The sequence below is a fragment of the Rutidosis leptorrhynchoides genome, chromosome 2 (genome assembly GCF_046630445.1).
Source record: "Rutidosis leptorrhynchoides isolate AG116_Rl617_1_P2 chromosome 2, CSIRO_AGI_Rlap_v1, whole genome shotgun sequence".
Taxonomy (NCBI): Eukaryota; Viridiplantae; Streptophyta; class Magnoliopsida; order Asterales; family Asteraceae; genus Rutidosis; species Rutidosis leptorrhynchoides.
This window is the reverse complement of record NC_092334.1, coordinates 431597062-431613093: the sequence shown is the minus strand read 5'-3', so window position 1 is coordinate 431613093 and position 16032 is coordinate 431597062.

Sequence of the window (16032 nt, the reverse complement as noted above, 5' to 3'; positions counted from 1 at the left end):
CCCTGCAGTTGTTATTTCACATATATTTTGCATCTTGTCGTCAAAATTAGTTGCTTTTGCTGAACTTAATGCCAGTCTTTGAAAATGCGATGTTTTACCCTGTTTTGTACATGAGATAAACTACAAACATATATATACATATTTTTGAAGTTGGGTATATCACCCCACATTAAAAAATTATTAAAAATCTAATAATAAAAGTTAGAAAATTATAAAACTATTATAGTATCAAAAGAAATATTAAAAGTATAAAATTACAAGTTACCAAATAAATAAAAATAGGCATAAAAGAAAATTAGGGTTGATGAGGATGGTGCCAGTAGGGATCCCATTTATAGCCGTATGTGCTGTAGAATGCTTGAGCTGGGTCATATGTAGGATACGGTGGTCGGGTCTGTATAGTCCAGGGAGGAAATACGGGCATTGGAGTAGCAATGTAGTTTGTATTTATGTGTGCACAATGACTTATGATTTGGTTTTGATGATACTGCCAATCTTGAAATGCTCATTGTCTAGCCATTTCATACTCATGTTGAGCCATAAAAAGTTGCATTTCTGTCATCTGATTCCCCCCTCCCGCATTACCTTGCTGCTGATCTCTTTCGACCTGTGGATGATGGCCGTCATATGGTGCTGCAGCGTTATGTCGTTTTTTAAGACCTTAGCACCATGATACACTTTCAAACCAATTGAATCACGGGGTTCTGATGCTGCAATTATTAATCCCCCCTGATTTCTATTGACACCGAGATACTCAGCAATTAAAGTAACAAAGATACCACCTCCTATTATACCATTGGGCCGTATACTCCTAACCATAGCCGATAAATAATAACCCACACAATAAGGTATACTCACAGCGCTCTGTGGGTCTCGAATACACATGAGATAAAATAAATCATTCTCATTTACTTTCTCTTTGTTCTTACCTCGTTGTGTAATCGAGTTTGCTAAGAACCTATGGATTACTCTTAGCTCAGCTCTATCAATATCAGTATAAGAGTTATCCCCCCCCCCCCCACGAAATCGGTTATGCCTAGTCATTCTACTCCATATTTCATTCATATCAAAATTTTCATCAACCCTCCTACCATTAACTATCAACCTTTGACAATCAGTAGATGCTAGTTCCTCAGGCGTATATATATACAAAGCCTGAGCCATGTCTAGTAGAGACATATGTCGCATCACACCTCCTAATAAAAATCTAATAAAACTACGATCGGTTAAGGTAGGTACCCGATCATTTATTTCAACACTACATAATAATTTCACACACCATTCTCTATATACACGCCTACGTATATTAAACAAACGTTCCCAATCAATAAAAGTAGAATTACCATACCTTTGTGTAAGTAACTCTTTGATTGGACCGGCCAATCCCACTGTTTCTAATGGTTCCCAATCTATTACTCTAGGTACTTCAACAACATTTGACTGAAGGGTGTGAAAGTTTCTTTGATACTTTGGATAATCTATCCAATGTCGGTCAAACCTTAAATTAGGATGTAAATCTGCCAATTCTATATTTGAATATGAAATGAATTGATGTAGTAGATTTTGTCTATATTGGTCGTTAATCTCCTATTCTTCTGCATTCTCAGGAGGAGCATTGTGAGCCTGCGATGCGGATGAAGATTCACCCCTTTCAGTCTACAAAACACATTAAACACAATTTTTGTGCATCCAAATATGCATTAGTGTTAGCAAAATCATAAATCAAAACAATCATAATGACATGTTTAATCCATATTAAACTTTATATGCATTTTCACAATATTAACAATTCTACACTTTTACAAATAAACATATATGAAAATGTATACAATGTTCTTTAGCTTTTATCTCAAATAACATGTCAAAATTATCATTACTAGCAATTAAACAAGTTCCAAATGGCATTCATATCAATTAAATTGAGTTCATGCATTTTTGACTCAAAAAGTCTACTTTAATACTTGAAAATCATGTTTAGGATCAAAGTTTTGATCATTTAACAACCTAAACATGTTACACTACTCAATTTAGTATAAACTAACAATAAAATTCGGCCATAACCTGTTTATATCAAAAAGCCCCAATTTTGCTCAAGAACACAAACCCTAGATTACTCAAAATTTAAAGTTTAAGGCTTCTAATCATGTTAAATAGCATCAATCTAGGTTATACAAGCATAATACACAAACAATTTAAGCATAATTAAACTAGAAATCATCAAAATCAAATTAGGTATAAATTTATTCAAGAACACTAAAAATCCGAATTAAAGAGTGTTTAGATGTAGAAATTACCGATCTCCTTGAGAAACTTCTTGGTAGGATCCTTCTAAACATGATTTTAGCAAAAAATTTGATGTTTAACGGTGAAAAATCTCGAGTTTGAGAGCGTTTTTGGGTGGTTTTTTGAAAAAAATGGGGTGTGGTGTGTTGGGGACTGGTCTGTTCGACCAGTTAACCCCATCTGGGTTTTGACATCTCCTCAAGTGCGGATGTGGGACCCTTTAAAGTTCAACAAGTGCGGTTTTTTTTAAAGGTTTTTTTAAAATGTTTTTGGCATACTTTAAATTAACAAGATTAAAAATAATGATAACAAAATTTCTCGTCCCGCCCTCGGGTAAAGCAATTTCGGTTCAACGACCTAGTCTTCAACTTACGACGAATTTTAGATATCAAATTTTTAACTTAATGAAATAAAGTAAATTTTTGTTTTTATATTCACACCAAACTTAAATTTAAAATGTATAAAATTAAAAATTTATATTAATATTATTAATATTTTTATACATTAATTTTACAAACTTATATTAAAAATAGTAGTTTAAAATATTTACAAACTTAAATATATTGTTTTTTTAAAAATTTACATTAATAATTTAATATTTATATATTAATTTTAAAAACAAGGTAAAAATTAAAATAAAAAATCTTTTTGGTCTTTTATCTCACTTTAATCAATCAAATATTATCAAAAATATACGCCCCCTTTTGGGTAAAGTAATTTCGGTTCCATAACCTAGTTTTACTCCTGATGAAGTTTTGAAATATTTTGGGTTGATTGATTAAAGATATTTATACCTTAAGAATAAACGGTAAATTTCGCAGTGATGTAATAAATTTTTGTATGATATCAATAATTTCGGTTTCGCATACCTAATTTTATTGAATATCAATTTAATACTTTATAGCGAACGATTCAGCGTTTATTATCAAAAGGTTAAAAGCAATAAAAATAAAAATAAAACCTGTACATACTTACCTGTGAGATAGAATTCTCAGAGACCTGCTTTATCTGACTCATAGGAGAGTCGTGTGATTTGGTTTTCCATAGATACATAAGCGTAACCTCGATTCTTCAATATATTTTCTTCTAAACATATGAACGGTCCTTCTCTGCATAGAGTAACAAATTCGGTATTTGAATATGTTTGATTGTTTGAACATTTACCTTCGTGTGACCATTTTCCGCATTTATGACATCTTTCAAGGTGTCGTGCTCTTCTTTTTGTTGCGGATTTTGATTTTCCTTTACCAAAATGTATCTTATGATGATTTTTCCTGAGTTCTTTCCTTACTTCGTCACATCTGCCTCTTATTACTGATACTAGGTCACTCGGGAGTGTGTCATTATTACGTTTAGTGATCAAAGCGTGTAGCATTAGACCATGGTTTAAATCAAAGGAATTCTTCATCTCGTAAAACCTAAAAAAAATAAAAATTCAGAATGGGGGGAGAAGACTAGTTCTTTAGGGTCTGCTAGGGAAAGACCATTCGGATTCCATTTTCGAGAACTACATGAAAACAGAAAATCCAACTCTAACAGAAATACATATTATCCTTAAAAGACTTGATTCTCCCCACACTTAGTTAGCTGTGGTGTCGAAATTGTGATTATCTTCGTTTTCAATTGGACTATCAATAACTTGTATATCTCTGACTTTTGCTTCAAGCCAATTGTTGATTTCCTCTATAACTTTCACAAATTCAACTAACATTGCCTTTTCTTTAGGCGACAAATTGGATACTAATCGGTTACATAACTTAAAGTTTCCCTTAATCCTAGCATCTTGAATCCGTTTATAAAGTTTCTTCGTTGAACTGTTAAAAACGGGTTCATCTAATTTCGTATTAATAACGGGGTTCTTTGTTATCAGGTCATCATTGGTTGTTGCTTCATCTTCCTCACACTTAGGCATTTTTATTGGTTCAACAGTTTTGGTTGGTGGAGATCTAAACTTTCAGTTCACAAAGGTGATCGATTTGTCACCATCCCTAAGTGTCATTCTACCTTCTCTTACATCAATGAATGCCTCGGTGGTTGCTAAAAATGGGCGACCTAAAATTAGAGGAATATCAAGATCTTCCTCCATATTAATAACTATGAAATTTGCAACAAAGGTCAAACTTCCCACTTTAACAAGTAAATTGTTTGCTATTCCAACAGGGTGTTTAATGGTTTGATCAAATAATTGAACACCTATTCTGGTTGGTCTTAATTTACGCACACATAATCTTTTATATAAGGAAAGAGGCATAACATTTACACTTGCTCCTAAATCTGCGAGTCCATTATACATAGCACCATCGTTAAGCAAGCAAGAAATGATAAATTCAGCTGGGTCTCCTACTTTAGTAAGTAGAGTTGGTTTGTTAACCTTTTCTAAGTGATCTTTTCTTGGTTCTTTCACTTCTACTTGAACTTCTTGTTCACGTTTTTCTTCGTTTCTTGGAATGGGAGGTTTGTATAGGAATTCTTCTTCATCACTCCAACTTGAAGCTTCCCCGTCTTCCAATTTTGGTTTTTCATATGTTGTTGATAATATATTTATGTTTTCATTCTGAGGGTTTTCTTGAGTGGTGAAATTATGATTGACTTCATTGTCAACTTCCATCGGACCATGTATGTAATGTTTAACTCTGTGACCATTAACTTTAAATTCAATCCCATTTAAATTTATTAACTCTATTGTTCCGTATGGGAAAACTCTTTTGGCTATGAATGGTCCAGACCACCCAGATTTCAATATTCCAGGAAATAGCTTGAATCATGAATTGAAAAGAAGAACTCTGTCTCCTTTTTTAAATTCTTTTGAACTTCTGATTCTTTTATCATGCCATTTCTTCGTTCTTTCTTTATAGATTAACGAATTTTCGTATGCTTCATGCCTTAATTCTTCTAATTCGTTTAATTGACTTAACCGTAGACGTCCGGCTTCATGTAAATCAAGATTACATGTCTTCAAAGCCCAAAATGCTTTGTGCTCAATTTCTATTGGAAGGTGACATGCTTTTCCGTAAACGAGTTTAAAAGGTGTGGTTCCAATTGAAGTTTTGTAGGCTGTTCTAAAAGCCCAGAGTGCATCCTCCAATTTTATGGACCATTCCTTCGAATTTGATCCTAGGTTTTCTCTAGAATACGTTTTAGAGCTCGGTTGGTATTTTCAACTTGTCCACTTGTTTGTGGATGATAAGTGGTTGAGATTTTATGTGTTACTCCATATCTTTTGAGAACTTTCTCAAGTTGATTATTACAAAAATGAGTACCCCAATCACTTATTAAAGCTTTCGGTGTTCCAAACCTTGCAAAAAGACGTTTTAAGAAGTTGACTACAACTCGTGCATCGTTAGTCGGGAGAGCTTGTGCTTCCGCCCATTTAGATACATAATCAATGGCAACGAGAATGTGGAGATTATTATGAGATTTTGGAAATGGACCCATAAAGTCAATACCCCAAATGTCAAATACTTCGCATACTTGAATGACATTTTGTGGCATTTCATCATGTGGACTTATTTTTCCGGCCCTTTGACAAGCATCGCAGGATTTACAAAGAAGGTGCGTCTTTGAAAATTGTAGGCCAATAGAATCCAGCATCGTAAACTTTTCTTGCTGTGAGTTGAGGCCCATAATGCCTCCTGTTGGTCCTGTGTGACAATGGTTTAAGATTTGACTAGCTTCATCTCCGAATACACATCGGCAGATTATTCCATCGGTACAACTTTTAAACAAATGTGGATCTTCCCAGAAATAGTGTTTTATATCACTAAAGAATTTCTTTCATTTTTGGTACGACAACCCTTTTTCAAGGAATCCACATACTAAATAGTTTGCATAGTCTGCAAACCATGGAATTTCATTATAATCGATCTTCAAAAGATATTCATCAGGAAAGTTATCTTGTATGGCCGATTCATTTAGAACTTCAAATTCGGGATTTTCAAGACGAGAAAGATGATCAGCGGCGAGATTTTCTGCTCCCTTTTTGTCTCGGATTTCAATATCAAACTCTTGTAGGAGTAAGATCCAACGGATTAATCGTGGTTTAGCATTTTGTTTTGAAAATAGGTATCTAAGAGCAGAATGGTCGGTATAGACCACCGTTTTAGCTAGAACGAGATATGAACGAAATTTGTCAAAAGCAAAGACAATAGCAAGGAGTTCTTTTTCAGTAGTTGTGTAATTCGTTTGTGGTCCTTGTAATGTCTTACTAGCGTAATAAATAGGTTGAAATCGTTTTTCAATCCTTTATCCTAAAACGGCTCCCATTGCAAAATCACTTGCATCGCACATAAGTTCAAACGGTAGATTCCAATTTGGAGTTATCATGATCGGTGCATTAGTGAGTTTTTCTTTAAGAATATTAAAAGATTTGATGCATTCATCCGAAAAGATGAATGGAGCATCCTTTTCTAGGAGTTTATTCATAGGAGTAGCAATTATATAAAAATCTTTTATGAAACGTCGATAAAAACCGGCATGCCCTAGAAAACTCCTAACTCCTCTAACATTGGTGGGATGTGGAAGTTTAGAAATTACATCTACTTTAGCTCTATCCACTTCAATTCCTTCCTTTGAAATTTTATGACCAAGAACGATGCCTTCTTTAACCATGAATTGGCATTTCTCCCAATTAAGTACTAGATTTGATTGTTCGCATCTAATAAGCATTCGTTCAAGATTAACTAGACATGATTCAAATGTATTACCGAAGACTGAAAAGTCATCCATGAATACTTCCTTGCATTCTTCTATCATGTCGTGAAAAATCGCCATCATGCACCTTTGAAAGGTTGCAGGGGCGTTGCAAAGTCCAAATGGCATTCGTTTGTAAGCAAAAGTACCATAAGGGCACGTGAATGTGGTTTTCTCTTAGTCCTCGGGTGCTATTGGAATTTGAAAGTATCCGGAGAAACCGTCAAGATAATAATAGTAACTGTTCCCGGCTAATCTTTCCAACATTTGATCAATGAAAGGTAAGGGAAAGTGATCTTTTCTGGTGGCGTCATTTAATTTTCTATAATCAATACAAACACGCCATCCTGTTACAGTCATAGTAGGAATAAGCTCATTTTTCTCATTTTTGATGACAGTCATGCCACCCTTCTTAGGTACACATTTGTAGTGTCCCGTTCATATCGATTATAAACGTCACATACTTATTGGTGTCATTGCGAGGTATTGACCTCTATATGTGACATTTTTCAAAATCTGCATTCGTTTTTATAATACAAACCATAACCTTTATTGTAATCAAAGGTTCAAACAGCATAATAATGATTACCGTTTAGCGATAATCTTAGTTTTACAAACTTTACATTTGATAATAACAATATGATTTTCAACATATTTCACATTACAAATCTTCCGATATGCAATTTATTTTTGACACAAATATGCATACTCCAAATCCTGCTTAAATCCGGCATAATGCAGCGGAAGCTTTTATTTATCATCTGAGAATAAACATACTTAAAACATCAACATAAAGTTGGTGAGATATAAGTTTAATGCTAGCAGCGTTATAAATATAGACCACAAGATTTAATATACATAAACGTTTTAATAAAAATATTCTAAGTGGTTGAGCACTTGATAACCATACTTAACATTTAATCAACGTCGCATATTCCCTTTATTATGAAATCTCACTACATCGTACCAAGTGTAGTCACCGAAACGAAGTACTGTGCAACCGTTGAATACTGGTCGTCCAGTCTGGTTGGGGTTGTCAGGCCCGATAGATCTATCAACAGGATTCGCGTTTACAATACCGCATGTAAATAGTAGTTACCAAGTTACAGGGAAGTATGCCAGTGGTACAACTCAACGTAGAATATATATTTTTAATCACTTGTGTCCATAACGTAAATCATAAAATGCACGTATTCTCATCCCGAAATATTTAGAGTTTAAAAGTGGGACTATATACTCACTTTTTCCTTGAAGATATTTAACACGACTTGGTCTCTGATAGATATCACGAACCTAACCATATATAATATATATCAACATATTTTCTTTTCAAATAATCGTTACATATGTACTTATAATACTTTTAATATCTATTAGTCCGTAGTTAGCAGTCCGATGTTAGTGGTTCACAATTAATTGCTCAATAAAATAAATAAAGACCCCATCGTATTCGTATTGATTGGAATTAATCTCGACCCATGGTACCGTGTTGTCAAATGACGTGTTGCGTACATAAAGTACCGTGTTGTCAAATGACGTGTTGCGTACAATCATGAGGTCTTATAATTAATCTTCTCGTGTTGTTTACGGGTGGTCCTGAAATATGTAAAATCAAATCATGAGTAAATATATATAAAATATCATGTTAATTAGCCAAGATATGATTAGTTTGGTTTTAGTCCAAATATTTTCGTAGCTAAACTAGCTTCGGATACCCGATTTTGTTTTAGCCGTAGTTTCTTCAATACAACTTCGTTTTTGTTGGTTCAACTTGCCACTTCCTTGGATCGAGCCATTATTTATGAATATGAACTATAAATACCTTAGTTTGCATTCAAAATCACAGGTTATAGGTCAAACTTGGGTGAATCTTATGAAAGTGATCATTTCCGTCATAAAAACAACATCTAGATGATCATTTTTAAAAAATGCTTACACTTTGAGTTATACCATGAGATTTTTATATATTAACATATTCATAAGAAATATCATTTTTCCAGAATATAAACTTCCAATTCAAAGTTTAAGATAGTTTTTAATTATCCAACCCAAAACAGCCCCCGGTTGCACTCCGACGACGTAGATTCAGTTTTAAGGTGTTCTTTGTAAAACAAGTTGTATCTTGTTAAGTTAGCATATCATTATGATATGTTACAGGTCTTGAAGTGTTTTAAAAGTCAAGTTAGAAGGATCTATTTAGTTTGCGAACAAGTTTGAAATCATTCAAACTATGTTCTTGTTGTTATAATTTATAACTCAAAATAAGATAGCTATATGAATATGAATCGAATAAGATCATGAATGAGTTTACTACCTCAAGTTACTTGGATAAAGCTACTGGAAAAATAAGAAGAGAAACTTAAGGTTGAAGGTCTTCTTGATAGCTTGGAATTCTTGAAGTATAAACTTAAAATGGAAGTAGTAACTTGTAGTGTTCTTGATTGGTTTTTCTTATGATGATTAAAACTTGTTTTTAAGGCTAGATCTTTATGGTTATTTGCTGAGATGTTTAAGGTGTTTAAGGCTTATGAAATTGTGTGTGTTTAGCTAGGAAATAGAAGTAGAAAATTGAATCAAAATGAGGTACCTACTAGCCATTAAATGGCGTGAAAATGGGGAGACACAAACAAATTTTCATGTTGTAATTTTGTGTAATTAGTCAAGCTAACTTCCAATTTGAGTTTACCTCATATCTAGGGCAGATTTTAGGTTGATTAGGATGTTGATTTGATGTGTATTTACCAATAGTAAATACGTATAGAAGCTGGGTATGATACGGTTACATATACCCTAGATATACTTGTAGAAATCTTGAGGAAATGGAATGAGGATTCAAATATAACTATCTTTTGTAAATACACTTATATTGTTTTATGTATATAATCCCTTTAAAAGTGATTAAATACATATTTATACGATACTTGTATAAGCATTATAAGTTATAGGTATATATGTCAAAGAACGTTACGTATAGTTATCGTTTTGAAAACTTAAGTTAGTAGTCTCAAAGTATACTTATAACTCATTGTTATTAGTACACAATGATATGTTAAACCATCCTTAGATCATGTTAAATATGTATAAATATGTATATTTACACAATTGTATAATTATCATATGTTATATAGTTCGTGATATCATCGGTCAAATTGGACAGTCAAACGTTGTGTAAAACTCTTTTCAAAAACACAAGACTCAACAATTTGTATTGCTTATCATGTTTGTAATGTTTAATTTATGTAAATATTAATCTCATATGTATAAAACAATCGGAAAAATCCGGGTCGTTACAGTACCTAACCGTTAAATAAATTTAGTCCCGAAATTTTAAAGTTGTACCTATTTTGCATTCTCGGGAAACAAATGTGGGTACTTTTGTTTCATCTGATCCTCTCGTTCCCAAGTAAACTCGGGACCCCTTCGAGCATTCCAACGAACCTTAACGATTGGTATGTTGCTCTGCTTGAGCTTTTTAACTTCACGGTCCATGATTTCGACTGGTTCTTCTATGAATTGTAGTTTCTCGTCGACTTGGATTTCTTCAAGAGGAATGGTGAGGTCTTCCTTTGTAAGACACTTCTTAAGGTTTGAAACGTGAAACATATTATGTACTCTGGCGAGTTTTCGTGGTAACTCAAGTCGATAAGCTACCGGTCCAATGCGTTCGATGATCTTAAACGGGCCTACATACCTTGGGTTCAGTTTACTCCTTTTGCCGAAACGTATTACACCTTTCCAAGGTGACACCTTTAGCATAACCATTTCACCGATCTGAAACTCTAATGGTTTCCTTAGGACATCAGCGTAGCTCTTTTGGCGACTACGAGCTGTTTTCAATCTCTCCTTGATTTGTACTATCTTCTCAGTAGTTTCGTGTATGATCTCAGGACTAGTTAATCGTCGATCTCCTACTTCATTCCAATAGATAGGGGATCTACACTTCCTTCCATACAGTGCTTCATATGGTGCAGCTTTAATGCTCGCATGATAACCATTATTATACGAGAATTCTGCTAATGGTAGATATTTATCCCATCCGTTTCCAAAATCGATCACACATGCCCTGAGCATGTCTTCAAGAGCCTGAATTGTTCTTTCACTCTGCCCGTCAGTTTGCGGATGATATGTGGTGCTCATATCCAAACGAGTTCCCATGGCCTCCTGTAGTGATTGCCAGAACTTTGATGTAAATCTACTATCACGATCGGATATAATAGAAATAGGTATTCCATGCCTTGAAACAATTTCCTTTATGTATAATCGTAATAGTTTCTCCATTCTATTCGTTTCTTTTATAGGCAAGAAATGTGCAGATTTGGTGAGACGATTAACTATTAGCCAAATGGTGTCATGACCCCATGCAGTCTTGGGTAACTTCGTGATAAAATCCATGGTAATACCATCCCACTTCCATTCTGGGATTTCTGGTTGTTGAAGTAACCCTGACGGCTTCTGGTGTTCTGCTTTGACTTTGGAACAAGTTAAACATTCCCCGACATATGTTGCAATGTCTGTCTTTAAATTAGGCCACCAATAATGCTCCTTAAGATCTTGATACATCTTTCCAACTCCAGGATGTATCGAGTATCTTGTCTTATGTGCCTCGTTCAATATCAACTTCCTTAATCCACCCAACTTTGGTACCCAAATACGTTTTGCAAAATATCGAATTCCGTCTTCCCGTATAATGAGTTGCTTCTCATACTTCTTCATTATTTCATTTCCTATGTTTTCCTTAGTAAGAGCTTCTCGTTGAGCCTCTTTGATTTGTGAGTTGAGATTCATGCGAATTTTTATGTTCATCGCTCGTACTCGAATTGGCTCTCGTTCCTTTCTGCTTAGAGCGTCAGCCACTACATTCGCTTTCCCGGGATGATAGCGAATCTCACAATCATAGTTGTTTATCAGCTCGACCCACCTACGTTGCCTCATGTTCAGCTGTTTTTGATCGACAATATGTTGAAGGCTTTTATGATCGGTAAACACAGTGCATTTAACCCCATGTAAGTAGTGTCTCCATATCTTCAATGCAAAAACTACTGCTCCCAGTTCTAGATCATGTGCCATATAATTTCGCTCGTGAATCTTCAATTGTCGGGATGCATACGCAATAACTTTCTTTCGTTGCATAAGGACGCAACCAAAACCTTGTCGCGAAGCTTCACAATATATCTCAAAATCATCGTTCCCTTCAGGTAACGATAAAATAGGCACCGTAGTCAACTTCTTCTTCAGTAGTTGAAATGCACTCTCCTGCTCAGAAGTCCATTCATACTTCTTCCCTTTTTGCGTTAACGCTGTTAATGGTTTAGCTATTCGCGAAAAATCTTGAATAAACCTTCTATAATAACCGGCTAAACCCAAAAATTGACGTATTTGTGTTGGTGTCTTAGGAGTCTCCCATTTTTCAATGGCCTCAATTTTAGCTGGATCAACCTGAATTCCTTTGCTACTAACAACGTGGTCAAGAAATTGCACTTCTTTTAACCAAAATGCACACTTAGAAAATTTGGCGTATAACTGTTCTTTTCTTAACAATTCTAATACCAACCTTAAATGCTGCTCATGCTCTTGCTCATTTTTGGAATAGATAAGAATATCGTCAATGAAAACGATAACAAACTTATCTAGATACGGACTACAAACTCGATTCATGAGGTCCATGAATACAGCTGGCGCATTCATCAATCCAAACGGCATGACCAAAAATTCGTAATGACCGTAGCGTGTCCAGAAAGCAGTTTTCGGAATATCTTCTTCTTTGACGCGTAGTTGATGATAGCCCGATCTTAGGTCGATTTTCGAATAAACACATGATCCTTGCAGTTGATCAAATAAGTCATCAATTCTCGGTAGTGGATACCGATTCTTGATAGTTAACTTATTTAATTCACAGTAATCTATACACATTCGGAAGGATCCATCTTTGTTCTTGACGAATAAAATCGGAGCTCCCCACAATGTAGTGCTCGGTCGAATGAAACCACGGTCCAGTAATTCTTGTAACTGGCTTTGTAACTCTTTCATCTCAGATGGTGCAAGTCTGTATGGAGCACGAGCCACTGGTGCAGCTCCTGGTACTAGATCTATTTGAAATTCTACAGATCTTAATGGAGGTAATCCCGGCAACTCTTCCGGAAAGACTTCAGGAAAATCTTTTGCTACAGGCACGTCGTTGATGCTCTTCTCTTTTTCCTTTGTTTCGACTTTATTAACATGTGCTAAGATAGCATAGCACCCTTTCTTCAAGCACTTTTGGGCTTTCAAACAGCTAATGAGTTTTAGCTTTGAGTTACTCTTCTCTCCATAAATCATTACTGGCGTTTTATCCTTACGAGGAATGCGAATTACCTTCTTGGCACACATAACTTCAGCTCCTATTTTGGACATCCAGTCCATGCCGACTATTACATCAAAACTTTCTAATTCTACGGGTATCAAATCAGTTTTAAACGTTTCTCCGGCTAAATTTATTTTACAATCACGGCAAATTTTATCGGCTTTAATTAGTTTACCATTAGCTAACTCAATCATGTACTTAGCATCTAGAGGTAATGATGAACAATTCACTTTAGCGTAAAAGTCTCTACACATATAACTTCTATCGGCACCAGTATCAAATATAATAGATGTTGATAAGTTATTAATGGTAAACGTACCCGTAACAAGCTCTGGGTCTTCACACGCCTCTCTAGCATTAATAATAAATGCTCTTCCACGTGCAGATCCGTTATTCTTCTCTGGATTCAGGCACTGGCTCTTATAATGACCCTGTTTCCCACACCCATAACAAGTAACAGTGGCCAAGGCAGTTCTATTTGCATTGGTGGTAGGAGTCTTGGTGCCATTTGTATTTGTAACGGGAACCCTACAATCTTCAGTAAGATGACCCCTTCGATTACAATTGTTGCACACCATATTACAATAACCAGTGTGATGTTTGTGGCATCTGTTACATAAAGGATTTCGTCCTTTGTAACCTGAGCTTGAACCACTACCCGCACCTTGCATGGTTTCTTGTTTCTTGTTGGATTGTTGATGATTACCTTTCCACTTTCTTTTGTTTTCCGATGTCTTGACATCGGTGTTCTTATCCAGAATAATCTGGTCCATCAACTCGTTTGCCATGGTGATGGTGAAACAACCCAACCCGTATTAAAACCGGCCCATAAAATTTTTTCCTTTTAATACGCTTTAAGTAACACTTTAGGTCCCAATTGTGTTCCCATAAACATCTTTAATACAATAGAAGGTTTAATAAACCTTAAAACATTTAATACATTGGTTAATTGTCCAAACGGACATACACGACCCGACTAGTTTAGTTTCCAACAAAATCGAGCATGGTGATTTGGGACTACGCTACCCAAATCCTAATCGAATACAAAAGCAAGATCTTCTAAGCAACCTAGCCAAGATCTCTAATCCCCAAGCTTACCCGAGCCGCCAAGCATGCGAACCTATAAAAATAGCAACAACGAGAGGGTAAGCTAACGCTTAGTGAATGATAATATACTACATACATATATATGTATAAAATGGACACGCCACACAAGTATCAAATACCGCATACCGAAGCATCCATGTATAAGGCAACTACACTAAGCATACCGTACTATCTCTAAGCAACAAGCTAAAGATATCAACAAAGTGTAAGTTCACCAACGACGATGTGAACAACGCCAATAAGCTACACCCGGAGGGATAGCTACAACACAACATTACATTAATATATGTAACAATATAAAATGAATAAGGTTAACCCCTTAACCCATTACCGAATACCAAAACACCCCAATGAAGATTGGCCGAACTACACGAGCCTTAGTAATCCGAAACCACACGAGATTACTATCTTCAACAAGACAACATCGAGGTTGGCCGAACTACACGAGCCTTAGTAATCCGAAATCACACGAGACTACTACCTCAATAAGATGACCGAACTACATGCGTCACCGTGAATCTGAACTACACGAGATTCACTTTCACAATTTAAATAAGATGACCGAAACTACACGCGTCATCGTGAATCCGAACTACACGCGACTCACTTCTCAACATCAAACCCTTCGCCATTCGGGATTATATCATCCACATCACAACCACGTGTGATAATGTACACACGAAACGTGTACCTCGCCAAAGGTGGTCAACCAAAACGCACAACCGTGCCAATTGGACCTATACACAAGTCCATCGATCCACCTATATGTGAAGTGAGCTCTATAGCCGAGAATCACTTCACCCGATCCGCACCCATCCTACACATACATATGCACATAGGATATTAACACTCACCTTGTCGCCTTGATGAATGCTTCCAAATAATCTGCAACTCGTCAATGGAAAGTACCTATTCCATTATCACAAATTCAACAACATACTTAGATTGGATTTACAAACCAACCCAATTTGACACTTAGTGCAAATTCGACCCAAATGCACTTCCAAGTACAAACCGCGCCCAAACTAACCAATAATCACTAACACAAGTGATAATGGTCCTAATATGTCAATTAAACCTGAACACAAGTGTTAAACACTTATCGTTCTCAAAATTGCCATTAAACCCTAATTTTGACCCATAAGGTCAAAATCTCACCATTTACAAGTTTTGACACCAAAACATGTTCAACTCGGTTTTATACTTCAACTTAATCCATTTTAAGTTTACAAACCTCAACGAATCGACATTCGGGTTATAATCCTCAACAAACCCTAATTTCGACTCTAGTCAAAGTTAGTCAACCACAAGAACCCTAAAGGTTTCCAAATCATCAATAATCACTAACACTAGTGATTATACACCATTCTCAAGTCTTAAACATGGTTAAATCATTAACCAACCCAAAACCCACCTTTAACACTTATAAACCCGAATCTTGGTGTTAATCTCCAATTAACAACTAAATGGGTTCCATCTATGAATCATACAATCAAAAGCCCAAAATTTGAATGATGAACACGAAAATGAAATTCGGAGTTAGAGCTTACCACTAGTATCACCGTGTAGCTAAGAACGAGGAGAACAAACTTGTCAACTACGCCAAAGATCAA